Source organism: Oxyura jamaicensis, chromosome 2 (genome assembly GCF_011077185.1).
Source record: "Oxyura jamaicensis isolate SHBP4307 breed ruddy duck chromosome 2, BPBGC_Ojam_1.0, whole genome shotgun sequence".
Taxonomy (NCBI): domain Eukaryota; kingdom Metazoa; phylum Chordata; class Aves; order Anseriformes; family Anatidae; genus Oxyura; species Oxyura jamaicensis.
In genome coordinates, this window is record NC_048894.1 from 144,691,445 (window position 1) to 144,705,770 (window position 14,326).

At 40.1% G+C, this 14,326-nt stretch overlaps 1 protein-coding gene across 2 annotated transcripts in view; it reads right to left on the reverse strand.

Annotated features, from left to right (window-relative positions):
- Positions 1 to 14,326, reverse strand: part of SAMD12 (sterile alpha motif domain containing 12) — a 166,937-nt gene that overhangs the window by 68,299 nt on the left and 84,312 nt on the right. The gene's annotated exons all lie outside the window — the stretch shown is intronic.

Genomic DNA, 14,326 nt, shown 5'->3' on the forward strand with positions numbered 1-14,326 from the left:
TCAGATGTGGAAAGCAGCTTCGACTTTCAGTTCATCATTCAACACGTACATAAACAAACAGCCAGCACAGTGGGCTGCAGAATGCACAGAGGCTCTGGTGAAGCCCTGCAGAAAAAGGGGATGGAGACAGAAGTCTTGCAATGCACGAGGTCGAACAAAGTGTGATTGGACCTTTACTGTCTCACTCTGCTAAGCATCAAAGGTGACGGATTAAGCGTATCGCCCACTGTAGTTCAAGGAAGTCATGCATATTATCGGTTTCTTAAAAAGGCTGACAAAAATTGTGAAGGAACAAAACATGTAATTAAAGCTGAGGGTCTGATTAGTGAAACCCAGAAATACCCTTTTGGAAAGCCAGCCCTATTTGCTGCAAATCAGTTTCAGCAGCCAATTTGAAGCTATCACACCAGCATGCTGTTATATGCAAGTTAATAAGCACTTACTATTGATGGTTTCTGCAGTGGCTGTTAAATTTTTAATCATATCCTTAATTTACTGTTTACGTTCTTATCCAATTAAAGTGTGTGTGCATGCGTGTGACGGAGAGAACATGGAAAGCTGTGTCTGCGTGGACGTACAAAGCCTGGGTGATGTGTGTCCATTGGAAACATGTTTTTCCTCTTCCCTTATCAAATTCAGTGAGACTGCTGTCCTTTCCAAATATAAAGAGATTTAAAATCTTGCTTTCTAAATGAAGAAGTATGTGTCTCCTTCTGCTTGATTTTTTTTTTTCCACACAGCCCTCTTATTTTTCAGGAGGATGCCATCCCAGTCTGCTGTGCTAAGTTTGCACAATTCTGCTGTTAGAAATGGGCCCCGCTGACCTCTCTGTACAATGCTGTAGCTGGAGTTTTGAAGTGAATGTCATTAAAATGCCCAGTGCTTAAAAATGGGCAGCTTTATTGGCACTTTCCTGAACTGAAATCCCAGCATCCCTTTTCATTTGTAGATCAGACATCTAGGTAACACTCTGGGACATCCTCATCCTCCTCATCCCCGGCTCAAGCTTTCAATGGATTCCTACAGCCATAAAAACGAGACTCACTGAGGAGATGGGAGATGGATCATTTATTTTTAAGCACTGACAATTTTTCACGGTGATCAACAATAAAGTTCTCAATTACAGAAGGAGAGTAAATAAACTGAAGGTGGATACAGCTTTAAAGAGAGCTGGGTGATGACGGAAGGAGAGAGATTAGAAAATCTCAGCATCCAGGAAATGAGCTAATCACAAATAAAATGACGTTACAGTCCTATTACTACCACATGCTGAAAATGTCCAGGCTGCCATATACTTTATTTTGTTCTTGGGATAAAAAGAAAAAAAAATGCAATTCTATCACTCTGCAAATGTAACACCTCAAATTTCTTCTCTACAGCAGAAGAAAAGTAAAGATAGGAAATCAATACATTCATAGAAAAAAATAAACTTCTGGAAGTTCCCACATAAGGGAGAAACGAAAAGGCTGCGGATGTCCTAACAGTGTCAAAGCGGGTTGGGTTCATGTGCTGAGGTAAAAGACTAACAAATAGTGATGAGCAAACTGCTTTTAGAGAAAATGCTGCAGGTTGCATTGACCTTTTTCAGAAGGCCATTAAACCTGCAGCCGAAGCACTGGGCAGTTGCGCACACCTTTGTGCAGGGACCGTTCCTCAAAACACCCCCACCAGGGAGTTTTTCTCCTAAGTGCGCTCAGACCTGCACTCCAGGAACCAGACTCCTGCCTTTAAAACAAAAGCCGCCTGCATCAGCCTGGCAGCTCAAAAAGGCAGCTTCAGTTCTCGTTTTATTCTTTGCCCCCGGGGGCAGGAACTTGCAGCAAGGAAGGATGAGAATATGTAATAAAAGGGAGACAGGAAGGTCTCCAGTAGGCTCAGAGTCCTAAAGATAGCAATGAAACTAGCACGAAGGGAAGGAGGAAACCACCCTCCCACATGAGAGGAAACCCCAAAATAAAACCTTTTGGCAGATGGTAAAAGGCTTTAGCATTCAATAAAATGAACAAGCTGCATGAGAATGCAAAAGAGCTTCAAGGGAGACACAGAAAGCACAAACAAAAGAAGTATGAAAAAGCTTGGTTTTCCAGTCATTCTTTTGTGTTATTATTTTGAGCCGTTTTTGGATAGGCTTTACCAGCCTTTCTATTTAGTTCAAACTATGCAGTTCATGGCTTTCAAGAGACTTACACCTTCATTGCCCATACGAATTACATGAAAGGAAAAAGTTTTCAGTAACTTTTCTGAATTACAAAGCTAAAAGTTAAGTTCCCGATGAGCACTTCTGCTGGGGCTCTCAGCCCGGACCTGGCCTTCATGTGCACAACTCGAACCACCTTCAGAGAGGCAAGAAAAGCCACAAACCTAAAATAATACTAACGGTACACTATTTGTATCAGGCTCAACCACATCCAGAGAAGAGGAGGAGCTCAGAGCACAGGACCACAGTTAGAACTCATTGTCAAGAAAAATTGCCAAAGCACAGGTAAGTTATAACCCAGGACAGTTTATAAAGCGAGACCATCACCGATTCACACAAAAGGAACGTTTAAATTACAAGTAAGAAAACCACACCAAAACCCCTTAACCCAGAACTTGTAATTTATTAGTTTTAGCCTTTTTGGTTGGCGCTTTAATTCTACTACCAGTGAGCAGTAGTTAGCTCAGGTGAAAAATTCTTCACAGAAAGTAATAGCATGTAAAAGATGATGCTATGAATTGTAGAAAAAAAAATCAATTTAAGGCCATAGCATAACCAAATGCTGCTAACAGGTACAAGGTAATGGCAGAAAAATTAATATACTAAGGCAGTGGAAGATTGGCGGCAAATTAAAAATAGGTAACGTCACTTGTTATATACTTCACGCTGAGAAGCAAAAAATGGCAAAATCTACTGCCTTGCCTTTCCTCTATTCATTTTTAGCTAACTCAAATTAGATGGTGAGGCCTCCAGCTGACAAAGGAAAGAGCCTCCAGAGGGCAATGCATTGTGCCTATCATGGGCATCTGTTGTAGAAAGGCACAGTTTATCTCTGGAGGTGGCTATCACTCTTCATTGATTACTTGCGAAATGTGAGCAAGGACTTCAAACAGACACCTAACTTTTGGCTAGCTAATGTAAGACACGATAATGACACTTCAAACTGCTCAAGCTAAAAGACGGAATACTTGTATTTATCTTTGATTATGCCATTTTAGTGAAGATCATGAATAGAAAAATAAGATAAAAAACAGGTTTTGTGGTTTTTATTTTCATCAGTGATTACAAAATTAGGATTTCAAATAACATAGGTAGTGAGCATCATCAAAAGAAAATTTGAGACCAGGTAGGAAATAGGCTTTATATAGCTAAGAAAAAGTTTATAAAGAGAACAACATATCAAAACTGTATTTTTGATACAATAAAATTGGCAAGGGATCAGGATATTTTTCAATTTTAGAAAGACCTATGCTGACTTAAAGAACAGAACACTTATGCTTCTGGATTTGTGGTTTTAATTAAGTTACTAAAAAGGGTTATGGATTTGATCCAGAGGTCAGCAGAGTCATCAGTACCCTTCATTGATTTGAATGGGCTTTATAGTCTCATGCTGTAGAGGAAAAATGGGGTTGATCTTGTTCTCATTTTAACTAGTTTCACATTTCACCAAAATCAATGGAGCATTACTCCTTCATTTGCCCTCACACAACCAAGAACAAAGTTGAGGTCTCAGATTTTCAAAGGGAGATTATTTGGATAAAACCAACCTGGAGCTGGTGGTAGACATAGATTTGCATTCTCAGTAACTACTCCTGCTATATGCTCACTGCATTAGAATTGATACAGATTGTGTGCTTGAAGAGTATGGACCAAGTTTTGAGTCATCTGAAGACCTTCTCAAAGACCTTATCCACATTAATTATAAGTAGCAGAAACTTAAAGAAGACACTAGCATCAGGAGCTCCTAATTCTTAGAGATACCCATGACAAAAGGATTCATCTTCTCTGGTCCCAGCATCTGTTTAATTTTCCTCATCTAAATACCCTGGGTTCTGATCATCTGGGTCAAGAGAAAACATGGAATAAACTTGTAAAACAAATTCTTATACTAGAATTATCATGTGATCAGTTAAACCATGTAGAAGTAAGGTAAAATTCCCACAGTGACAGGTCCCATTATTAGAGAGAACCAAAGAGATCTCAAGAACAGCAGTAACAGTATAATAAAGGAAAACATGAGTTGCTGACAAAGCAACAATCACACATTTTAGTGCTTAACACAGCAGCTGATATTTAGGAAGGGAGAAAGAGAACTTATCAACAAACAATTCTAGCAAGCAAGTATCAGTAAACAACAATAATTCACTCTCAGAAACAGCTTATTAGGATTAGAAGAAAATAAAACACTATTTTCACAGCAACAGCTAAAAAACCCTCTACACCTAAAAGACAGATTTCTAGAAAAAAAGACAAAAAACTCATAGATATCTAATTTTAAGAAGATACAACCCAGCAAAAAGACATTTGTTACCTTGATGGGCTGTAAGGGCTGGCTACTTTCCATTATCCTCAAAAACTGTGACCCAGGTTGAAGTAGAGATCTACAGAAGTCAACAGTATTGGTGATTAGTGTCACAGCCAACAGCTCCACCAGAACGGATGGCAGCTGCAGTGCTGGACACATTAAAGTAATTCATGAGCCTAGAGAAAGATGCATTCAGAAACTCCACAGGTGACAGCAGATTTGTCAGTGGAGCTGTGGAGGTAGGACTATCCCTCCCTTCCTTTTCCTGTCCCTTTCATGTGAAAAATGGTTTGCTTCAAAGTCTTTCAAGTTTGGAACAAGAATTGTAACCTCCATGACACCAGGGGAGTGATGAGCTTAAGGAATTTGCATCCTTAATTGCCTGACACTTTTAAAAGCCAGTCCATCATCTAAGAAAACACCGATTGCTTCTTCCAGCATCCAGGAGCCTTTAAATGCGGCTGGACCATCTTGGCACCTTATGACAGAAAATCACAAGGCACGGCTGAATAGCGTTTCACATAACTACGCTCTCTGGAACAAGCTAAAGAAATTCCTCACCAGACAACTGCAGTCTAGTCAGCCCTTTAAACACACAGGCTAAGGAAAAAACAGCAAAGGAAAACTAGAGCAGTAGATATTAATCTCTTGGACCAACTTTAACAACAATCCTCAGTTACTCAGGAGTTCGTAAAGGAATGAAAGACGAAAAGAAATAGTGTTAGAGAGAAGCCCTTCCTCTTTGTTTCTCGAAAAGGCTGGAATGAGCTAACACTTTAAAGAAAGAAGGAAATGTGATTACTATTCCCCCTCCATCTCTACCTCTGACATATGCTGAAGAGAAAAGAAAAAAACATACTGTTTAGAGGACTTTGGAGAACACATTTTAATAACACAAGTTTTGCATTACTGCTCCCTGAACAAAGACATTATCAGTTAGAAAAAAAAAAAAACACTTTCTTTTTGCTTTACAAAACCTTTTTTTTTTTCCAGGTCTTTCTCTCAAAACCCATCTCCTGAAGATCCTACACAACAATGCTCCCTCAACACAGCAAACATGAACTGAACTTCAGAGTCTGTTGACGGATGTTATTGCCAGCAAAGCTTCCCAACTGGTCTCAGTAAAGGACGAGGCAAAATTATTTGTTTCAAGACCCAGGTGTTGAAGTGGCTCCAAATCCACTTCACGGCATTAAATGCCAGCTGATGGCAGCTGGGTGTCCCAGATGAACTGACTGGGAAGACCTGAATCCTATTTCTAGTGGAGAGGGCTCAAAGCTCTATGACCGTGTCCATGTATATGCCTTCAGACTGCCCTCAAGCTTGAAGGGGAATCTTGACATGCTTTCTTGTTCACATACAAAAGCCTCTAAAATGCTTTCCCTATAGTTTCTGAGGATGAGCTCCAGCTCTCCTGTATAATTGAACGAGTGTGCCTTGTCAGAGTCCTGACATTCTGAATGGGGCTGTCTGGATATAAAATGAAGTGAGCACTCCTAAGCCCAGCTGTGTTCTAATGAGTTGTTCTCAGGCGGACATCAGTTGTACAAGCCAAGTGTATGTAAACTAACTCATTTTCTAGCTATGTGGATAACTGAGATTAAGCGCTAGGATGTGGGTGAAACCTTAGTGTGGCTGAGGAGCTTCAGAACTGTATGGCATTGCCATGCACATACAGACTAAAACTCAACCCTTTACTCTTATACTGAGAAAAACAAAGACTTGCTCAATGGCCTTAGAGATGATACCTGAGTTCTGTAAGGAACGACTCACTGCAGATTTTCACAATGCATCCTTTCTTCACACAGGTAATTTTTAATAAGACAAGTGACTGGGAGGCATTTTTTTACTGGTAAACACTTCAAAAATTCTGTGAATGAAAAACTATGAATAACAGTACACATTTCAATATTCATAGAATGGCTCAGGTTGGAAGGGACCTTAAAGACCACCCAGTTCCACCCCCCTGCCATGTGCAGGGACACCTCCCACCAGATGAGGTTGCCCAAGGCCCCATCCAGCCTGGCCTTGAACACCTCCAGGGATGGGACATCCACAGCTTCTCTGGGTAACCTGGTTCAGTGCCTCATCACCTTCTGAGTAAAGAAATTCTTCCTTACATCTAATCTGAATGTAGCCTGTTTCAGTTTAAAGCCGTTACCCTTGTCCTATCCCTACACCCCCTGACAAAGAGTCCCTCCCCAGCTTTCCTGTAGCCCCCTTTAGGTACTGGCAGGCCACTGTAAGGTCTCCCTGGGGCCTTCTCTTCTCCAGGCTGAACAACCCCAACTCCCTCAACCTGTCTTCATAGGAGAGGTGCTCCAGCCCTCTGATCATCCTCGTGGCCCTCCTCTGGACTCGTTCTAATAGGTCCACGTCCTTCTTATACGTTATGATCACACAACACAGCTGTAACTGAACTGCAAACAGAGTAATAGGTTTATTTAAAAAAACATTCATCTGGCCACTTACTTCCATTAATATTCACGTTGAAAACCGTGGCTGCTGTATTGATGTTGTCATCTGCCGGAATTAGCACTTAAATAAAAAAATTACAGGTGTTTCATGAGTACTATCCTCAGGCTGCATAGAGGAAAATTAAGTATTTGTTGACAGCTGTTCAGAATTTTGTTAGAATTCAGAACTCCTTAATGTCAAGGACCACAAGATCATTGTTAAACACTTCGATATATTACTTTACAGGGAATCAATTTCAATTAAAATACATTCAAATAGTGACTGAAAAAAATTTATAATATTGATCTTAAGGGGGAACTAGTAAAGTTAAAATTATTAATCATACCTGAACATGTCATGAAACACTGGTCTAGTACCCGTGTTTTATGATCATGTCAAATAAAAATGTTTAAAAAAATCAACCCTTTCCTTTGTGGAAGATGCTTAGTAATAAAATAAATTCAAACAAAACAAAACAAAACAAAACAAACAAACAAAAAAAACAGATCATAACACTGCTGACTGACTATGTATGACTGTGTAAATGAAGGTGCTCTATCTCAGGAAGCATAAAAGCCATTAAAAGAAAACCTTTATTTGAATAAAACCACATTTATTTTAAAAATTACAGTACAGAAACGTTTTAAAGAAATTGAGTGAAAAAAATAGAAAATTTTAAACAAAACACATACTTTTTATATAACTTAGAAAAGCAAGTTTACAAAGGTATAAAAAGGAGAGGGTTTTTCTCCCACCTCCCTTGATTCTTTCCAGTAATTATAAATCTTTATTGCACAGGCCATAAATGCTAGCAACAACAGGAAGAAAAAATGCTTTTGAACTATTTGGCAAAGTCCACCTACAGGGACTGAAAACAGCAAAACTCTGTATTTTCAAGAAGGGTTTAAGTGACTTTCTTGTTTGTTAAAAGCACCAATATGGTGAAACACTTTGCTAACAGAACACATTCATGCAGGCGTCAGTAACACTGGTTTCATAAAACTAGAAAGACAGTGTTATCTGAGTGGAGAGGGCAATTCATCCAGCTTTCAGAGCAGCATTTTGCTGCTTGGGAGTTTACATCTAGGCAGAGAGAGTGGGAATTATCTCACCTAATATTAGTCGTCTGCCCTGTAGACAAATACACCTGACAGACATCCTGAGCTTCTACAGTAATCAATGGAGAGCAACAGGAGCAATTCCTCTCATTTGTCTGAGGTGTGACTGGTCTGTACGTGAAATACAGAGGATGCATGGCTACTACCGCATGCACGTGATAGAGGGATTGCTTTGTCTCTGTAGAAGGCAGAAGAGTCCCAACCGAAGGCACACAAAGGTAGGCTTTGGCAGTTTGGGCTCCACTGAGGATGCCAGATTTCCATTTTGTAAAAAAAAATTATTGTGAAGAACTTATAAAGATGACAAAATAAGACAGATACTAAATGGATAGCAAAATAATTAGGAAGGGATTATTCCTAATGCAGGAATTCTGGATGCTGGGGAGCACAAGGAGATGGGACCACAGAGAGGGGCCAGGGTTGTGGGCTCTGCCTAAGCAGCATTTCCCACTATCAGAGACAGAGCATTTGGAAGTGGGATACTCTTCTGATCCAGAAGGACACTATTTATCCTCTTATTTCCAGCTCTGCTCACTCAGATCGATCATAAAGGTGTTAGCTGATGAAGACTACATCAACCAGAAGCCCAGCAGTGTAAATTCCAATGCATTTTCCAAGAGGTAGGAAGGTATAGTTAGGGCTCTGATCCTTCATTTATTTCATAAAATAACTATCAATCCTAATTTTATTCTAGGCCCGATTTCCGGAAAATCTCATTGGAAATGACAAATATGTTACATTGTAAACGCTACCAACTTACAATATGTAGACGTGATTTATTTAAATTCTGTGTGAACAACTGTACCTATTGCTGGAATCCCTTTTAACAGCCTGTTCTTTTTAGCTGGGTGAAAACAAGTGATTTCTGCTGGCATTGATCACAAACAGCTGCTGTAAAATCACAGCCTCTGACTGTTCAAAACTTTCCTATTTGGTTGAAAGTCTTTCATGACTGGTCACAGCACAAACAGCAATATTTAATTTTTTTTCTTAAACTTTTTAGCAAAATTGTTTATTCTCTTTCCAATTTATACATGAGTGGGGAAATATTGCATATGTACAAAAATATATATATAAGATCTATTTATTCAACATGTAAAACAGTTCTGGGTATGGATTAGCTTAGAAGGGCCAAACTCTCCACACCTAATTTTCCAGCGTACTGACTTCTAAGAAATTTGAAAAGCAGGAATGAGAAAAAATAAAACATTAATAAAACAGTAAGAAAACGAGACAACTGCAATCAATCATACAAAATGGATAAAACTGCATTCCAGCTAGTCTAAGTTGCAATATCGTTTATAGAAACATATACAAATGCAAACATCTAATAGTATTATGCAGCTAAAATCTTGCTGTACAAGTTCATCAGTATAAATTTCATAGCTGCTTACGTTTCCTTATTCAAGCTCCAAAATAATATACTATGCATATGGAAGGGCAATTCTGTGCTAAGCACATCCAGAGTGCACTACAAGGTATTGGCCAGTGTACTGGAACCTGGTCTGTCAGCTGGCTTGCTTGGTTGTTTGCTATGAATATATATGTATTAGCATCACAGCAACAGCTAAAAGGTAACTATTAGAACCAGGGCAATTCCATGGTCTATCAGGGACTGCTGACTGCACTGTGAAGTCTCTTCTTCAGGTTAGAAACCAGAAACATGAAATTCAAATAACTGATGCCATAGATGGAACTTGATATGCATCATCACTGATGCACGTATTTTAAACATTTTTATCTGCGCTCAAATAGACACTGCACATACAACATTCTACTTCAGCTGAAACAAATGAAAACTATAGAGAAACCCTCTGTGCATACTTGTAACCTGAAAAAAAAATGATTTTCAGAAAACCTAACAGTGCCTGAAGTCTGAAAAACCTCTCAGAAACAACCACAGCTTCTGACTACCAAGACTATGTCCTCTTTAAGTGCTGCGTATGTCCTTGACTAGGAGAAAAATACAACAACGACTGCTCTTTTGTACTCTAGGATGGCAACAAAGTCGTTTTATGGTCTTGGAAGAGAAGTGTTAAGCACTTAGCACAAGTGCTAAGATTCCTACAGCGGCACAGGAGAGAGAACACACAGCAGAAGGAAGTAAGAGGGATAAGGACATATAGTGAAAATAAACCAGTATGGAGAAGAAGATTAGAACTTCTTTTTCCGTAACCAGGCAATTTACCATGTTGAGTCCTGGAATACAGTAGTTTATCCGTGGACTTTTAGACAAATTCTGCCAATATTTCCATGCTGTTCTTTATTTTTTATTTATGAGGTCTCTTAGAGATTTTGGAGCATAACAGGAGCACAAAGCAAAGGAAATCCAGCTGGGAATTAAGTTTGCTGGAGCTTTTCTGAACTATCAAGTGTTTTTTTTTCTGTGCATTGGATAGATGCCATGTATGCAGCATATGCAAGAAACATTTGCATAGTAATTTGTGCTAGAAGAAGAAAGGCTCTTCCTGACTAGCTGGAAGCTTCCACTTAGGGGTGAGGTCAAGACAATGAAAACAAAAGAAAACGGGTGCCTGGTAAGAGGACAGTCAACATTTCAAATGCCTCATGGCTCCAAACACCGCCACAGGGATGTGAAACCCAAATTCCACAAGTGTTACACACTTCCTCCCATCAGCTGCCTGGGAAGGCAAACACACTGCCTACCTTGACTGCACGCAGAGGCAACATCTGCTGTTTTTTACAGACATGAAAAAGAGTATTTCGGGCGGAAGGAACTCTTGATTCCTTAGGTGCCAAAACCTTGAGTCCATAATGTACCCAGGAAAGAAAACAGTACATCCTGGAAGTGTAACAGGATCACCCTCTATCACGAACTTCGTTTGTTCTGACTTCTTTACAAGGATGACAAAGAGGTGTCCTGATCCCAAGCCACAGTTCTTTAAAAGACATAAAAGACAGTAGGCAACAACAGCTCAGATACTACTGTATCCGTAAAGCCTACACAGCAGGGGCACGGCAAACTGCAATCTTCTCTTGATTCCAAAAGACTTTCCAGTCCTGCACTTCAGAAGGCACTGTGTTCTCAGATCTCACTGCTCGAGCCCCTTTTCAGGCAGGTTTGTAATTCCCAGCCATTCATGCTGTGTACCGGACCTACCACGACGGGGAAGGCCTTCCCATGTGGGAATTCAGACAATGGGAGTAAGTCTAGCACTTTCAGGCTTTGATTATGGAAAATGACAACGAACGTCCCAGACACGGCTGTGCAAGGTGGAAAGGCAGCATTCAAATTCCTCCCACCTTCAGTACTCACAAGGAAGAAGAGGACAAGGTGAACAGGAATTAGGGTGATGCTTCTGACAGGCTGGGAGGGTTCTGTGTCAAACAGCTCAAACTTTCTTTGCTTGATCATGCCTGACTTTATTACTAAAAGGCTGCTAATACTACAAAAATCCTTATAACAGGATTCAGTGGGGTGGGGTTTGTAGTCCTGGTTTATTCACCACACTGGTCCTGAAAGCAATATTTCTGTTACAAGTTTCCTCTAATGCCCAGTGAACAATCCTTCGCTGGAACACGTGGCTCCTGCTTCATCTTTCCTCAGAAGATGAGATGCACCTTTGAAGGCCCTCTAATTCCTTTCCTGGAAGAATATAATGCTAGGGCATTATAATACATTTTGAATGGGGCTATTTTGGAAATTGAAGCAAGGAAAAAAATTGGTCTTATTGTCGTTACCAATGGGCATATATGTTTTTCAGTAGCTTAGCGCCAGGGCAGGATGAGTATAAAACTTACTGAAGAAATAATGTCAACAGGTATCAACAGCTGTGAAGATTTTCACTGACACATAAACCCTTATTCTAACACATTTTGCTAGCTGGAGATTTTTTATTTTAATTTTATTATTATTTTTTAAGAAAATGGCACATCCTGTGGCCAGGCAGCATATTCAAGCAATGTTTTGCCCTATATGAAACTCAGAGAGAAGCATACAAGAGGCTCCAATGTCATCTTAAATGCAGGTATCTGAATTTAATCTAAGTCCAAAACTGCCTGATAAGCTCAGCCCTATTAGCAGATGGCTGTCTGTGGATACTTTGCCGAGAATCACACATAGCGTTGTTCTACCATTTTGAGGACAGTCTCTTCTGTGCTAGCCAAAACCAGGACTCACATTGAAAAATCTCAAAATAACTTCTTTGTGTAGTTATGTAAGGCTTTTTTTTTTTTTTTTTTTTTTTTTTCAAATGATCTTTCAACTTAGATTTGGAGTGGAAACAGTACAATAATGGTGTTTCCAGCAGCGTGCAGCTCTCTCTAAGAGACACTGGAAGATATTTTGTCAAATTAGTTCCTCAACATCACTAAGTCTAGGAAAAAAGCAGAGATCAGTAGTTGGGCCTCTACCCTTCTATCCTAGTGCAGGTTGGAATAGCATTTCTGCAGATAATAGCCTCAATCAGGCAGTCCTCACTCCAAAGAAAAGTCTTCCTAAAACTCCAGACAAGTCCTCAATTACACAATCACATACTATTCCGGCTTTAAGATCCCCTGAACAGACTGGATGGTGTGTCCTGAATGAAAAAAAATGAAGCAGTTTTTGAGTTTTTAAAACGAGGTTAACTTTCTCTGTGGACAACAGAACACAAAAACACTTAAAATATCTGATAAATAATACATAATGCTTTTTTACAAACCTTCCCTGTCCCCTCCAGCTTCAATCAGGATACGAACTAAAGTTAGTGGAAGTCGTTTTACTGACATCAGTGGGCTCTGAATTAGGACCTCACTGCTTGTAACCCAGCTGGTGTGTTAAATGAATTCAGAAAGGATTTTTAGTGGCTTCTTTTACCTAAAGACCTCTTGAGCTCTGCACCAAGAGACAAGAGGGCTTTCTTCTTCCCATTTTTGGAGGATATTTTGGGGGACAGCAGAGGAAAGTGTAGCTACTGCTGCACTGAGGGCTGCATTTTGCAAGTTGAATTTCCAAAAAGCAGAAACTGCTGGCATGCAAATCTGTTACTCTTCAGAGAAAAAAAGATCTCCAGAACAGAAAAACACTTAGAGGAAGCTATTCCAGTAAAAACCTCAATTAGAAATGTATAAGACATAGCAAGTGTGGACACTGTTTGAAGGAACTGGGCAAGGGGACAGAACCAGCTTCAGAGAAAACCTGACATCCAGTTTTACAGACTGCACTTATTTGAGAAAATGTATCTTAACCTTAGTACTTGCAAACAAGCACTCTCAACAGATACACTCCGGCTTGGTGCAAATGAAGTGATAAGGGATAGGAACACTGCTGTCAACCTATCACTCATCGCCCCCTGCTCTGGGATCACACAATTAGCACAGACCTGCTGCATGAGGGAACATTCAGTGGACAGCTGTACAGCCCCGTAACTCCTGCTCTATTTAAGGAGGCTAAAATGGAGCTCAGCACAGCACAATGGCTAGTGCCACTCTGGGGGAAGACAGCAGGAGCTGCAGACCATCAGCTTTTGGTAAGCTTGTGCTGTTTTTCATAAAGCACACGATGGCATGCCTTCATATGATCAGACTAAGCAACACTGTTCTCTCTACAAGGCAGAGAGAGACTACATTCAACACACACCCATACATCAATTGCTAAATTTTCTTTCATAGTTCAGTATGTGTTTATTCATGCTCTTACCAAAGTCCAAATTTGTATCTTCAACTGCACAGACAAGGATTAAATCTCAAAGGATGCTTCACTAAATTCCTTGAAATAGCAGTCACCGCTGTCTGACTGATCATGACTCATAGTTGATGTGTCCGGAGGGAAGCCAGAGAGAAACAGAAAAGGAGAAGCCTGGAAACACATAGTCCTCAATACTAAATACAGCTTCATGCAGAAATCTATCTACAGTGACCGACTGACCCACATTTACAGCTCCTGGATCTTCACTGTCCCATATCAGTAAAGTTTACTTTCATAAACCAGGCTACGGCAGTGATGGTTGACAACCAGAACTTCGCAGCCTGTAAACTCTTCAATAACACTTCTTATGTAGGGGGAAGAGAGAACCCAGGCAATACCAGAGAAAAAGATGTAGGAATAATGGATGAAAAGATGAATGGATGAAGGGAAGAGGGCTCTACACATCTGGTGAGCACGCTGGTGCTTCAGCATGAGCACTGCCTTTGACATGACAAAAGACGAGGTGAAGTCATATTCACAGATCATGGTGATATAAAGGAGCCCTTAAAGCTCCTCATCACAATCCACAAGACACCAAGCCTGAAGGAACTATTCAGCTC